General features: G+C 41.1%; 1 protein-coding gene across 1 annotated transcript in view; it reads right to left on the bottom strand.

The window, feature by feature from the left end:
* LOC101851840 (yolk ferritin) overlaps positions 1 to 2,975 on the bottom strand; it is a gene marked incomplete in the record, with an annotated part of 12,786 nt that overhangs the window by 3,258 nt on the left and 6,553 nt on the right.

Below are 2,975 nucleotides of genomic sequence, written 5' to 3'. Positions count from 1 at the left end.
GGGGGGGAGGATTGAGGGATTGGAGACTGCTAAACCGATTTGATATTTAGTCTTACTTTTTAGTAGATTATTTTAAGTTGGTCGTGTTTAGAGTACGGAGAACGTTTTGGGAACCTTCTCTATTTGTCCTTTTCCCCCATATCGCTTCTTATTTCAGACAGTCCTTCATATTGTAATCTCATCCACTCATTGTTACTGGTCTTTTTTTTAATTGGGAAAAAGAAAATTGGGAGGACAGAGGAAAGGAACCAAAATCCAAAGTCCTCAAAAATTATTTACAGAATCCCCCCCCCAACTTTTTCCTGGGTAGACCAGATACTGGGTAGGCCTTCAGATGAACTTTACACGTTTTTTTTTGCTCTCTGCACTTCTTTTACAAAAGTAGTTTGAAAAGCACTATGTCCACTACAGACCCACACGTTACAAATCTACAAGATGACCCAGAGGGCACTGGTTTTCCAAGAAAACTGAAGCCTGAATGGCATTATTCTTGCTTGGGCTTTCACAAAGACGTATAAACTAGGGTTTTGCTGTAACTGTTGCAGTTACAGTTACTGCAGCCATCCCATTGGGTGTTTATATTACAGGAATATACAGGTACCTTTTTTCTTTTCAAAATATCTTCTCAGGTAGGTTAATCGTATAGGGTGTCCCAATAGTTTCACACCGTCCCGGTTTCCATTAGAAAAAAAAACCAGGTTGATATTACGATACCTACGAATTACAAAGTTCTATTTGACATTTTGCCCGTTGTGAGTTACCAAGACCACGAGGTTAGATACCAAATGTTCCATCTGCTCTGTCAAAATTGTAAGATTATTCAGAATCGTTATCAAGATATTCAAAGGCGCTCATATGACCGTATGCAGTCAGTTGCCAGCGCCGTAAAAACCGTACTAAAAAGATATTCAAAGAGTTGCATTTGAAAAAGCTTGACATGTTCTGAAACTCAAACTTCTTGACGTCAAATTTCTCAAAACTAGGTGCTGAACAGATAGAACTTTTTAGTTCTGAGCTAACGATTAGTCTTTCATACATTCTTGAATTGAGCTCTTTCTCTCTGAAATAGAACACGCATCCACTCTCTCAAAAAAACTTTCTTTTACACGCTTGAGCGTTTCAGGCGTAATCTATTCGCACTCCGTAGTGTTAGTGCTTCCTGTCTTTAGGCAATTTCCCAAAGGGGGACAGGACATTAACCATGTTCTTATGCACAGTAGAATTGTAATTGTAAATGGGCTGATTCATCAATGTCATGCTCGCAACTGTGCCTGAACTTCAACAGGGAACTGGTGTTTTTTTCTTTTCTAATCCTTAATACCCTCATTTTTCTTCTACTTCTTTATAATATGTTTGTCATTCTCTTGTGACCCGCTATTTCCGGGGAGCCTTGATAGTCGAAGCAGACTTTGTGCTGTTGAAGCTAGAGAGGTGAGCAGAGTAAGCCTGGTTCCCTCTAAGGGCTTCTCTGTTGACATCCACCCCTTGGCGCTCATATGACCTTAGCAGTTTCGAGCGGCGTAAAACCTCTACTACAACAAAACAGATAGTGCTTCCATCAAATCGTGAATTCCTGTTTGTGAAGAAAGTTTCCAGGATAGTGTGCGACTGTTGGTACATCCTATACAAAAAGCAAATGCAAGCTGCTCGCTCTTCATCAAATTAACAGATACTGTGTCTTTGTCATGCACGGTGAACGTTTTGTTTTCAATGACATGGCTTACTTTTGACTGAACTTCTTCTACCTAACCTAATAGTGTTGATAGGGCGTTAAACCTATACCATTTCATTTAATTTCTTCTTCTACCTTGTGTCTCCAGTTGTTTGAACCTACGCAGGAATGAGGGCAACATCTGCTGATGTGGTCATGAATACAAATCAAGAAAATTTTCAGTTCATCGCTCTATTTACTTTTGTTTAACGTAACATTCTTCTACAAATGTAGTTTAATCATCTTTTTATGTTTCGCCTTGTGCATTTCTTGACTACACGATATCCCTGGCTCTAATTTGATCCATGCTACCTGTGCCCAAGAAGATCTCTGAAATTCAATTTCAATTCAGTGCAGTTGGTAAAATAGTTGGTTATATATTCGGAAATTTCAGCATTGCTGCTTAAAATATTATAATAGAGCTTTTATAGAAATGCTCCTTACAGGTATGTGTCAAGAGAATTGCTTTCATTAGGTCTATTAGAGGCGTAAGTACTTCCATGGTTGTAGCACAATGGTCTTCAAACCCTCCCCCCTCCCGCCCCGGGGCTCGATTTTCTCTGTGTCTGTTTATCTAATGTACCGGTACTTTTATTCCAAGGTCGCCTTGGCTCAAGCTGGCAAGATATTATTGTCTTCGTGCTCACTTCCATTATTAACACAGACATTGATGTATACCTTGCTGATGTTGTGCATGGGTTTGTGCTTTTTGGAGAAAATTTTCATAACTCTAGTCTTGACTTGTGAGATGTTGAGTAGGTTGTCAAGTGCCACAGTGAGCGTTTACTTTTCAAACCATGTTCTCTCGTCGACATAAAGTCCAGTCAATGCAAACGTTCAGATCATGGATACCACCGAGACAACATGTGATGCTAAGGTCGCGTCAGTATAAGCAGCCTCCTTCTGTTTTGTTTCGATGTTTAATACGGGATGCCCACGGCGGATGGGATCGGACGATCGAGCCGATCGCTCGACTCAGTCACCTAAAAAACAAAAGTGTTTGTTTTCAGTTTCAGGAGACCTAGTCGGGCGATCGGCCTGAGCCAGCCGTAGTGGACACCCCTTATAAGGATTGTACCAGGTAAACCATGAAGTTTGTTTCACTCTCCCTTTGATGGGAGGGGAAAAGTTTGGCCTTTCCACATTGATGCACGAGGGCATGTATATCTATATTATGTTCGTGCGTGTGCGTGAATGTGTGCACTTGTGGTCCTCCTCCTCCTTCTCCTCCTCCTCCCCTCCTCCTCCTCCTCCTCCTCCTCCT

Source organism: Aplysia californica, unplaced genomic scaffold, assembly GCF_000002075.1.
Source record: "Aplysia californica isolate F4 #8 unplaced genomic scaffold, AplCal3.0 scaffold00002, whole genome shotgun sequence".
Classification (NCBI taxonomy): domain Eukaryota; kingdom Metazoa; phylum Mollusca; class Gastropoda; order Aplysiida; family Aplysiidae; genus Aplysia; species Aplysia californica.
This window is presented reverse-complemented; position numbering and strand designations above follow the sequence as displayed.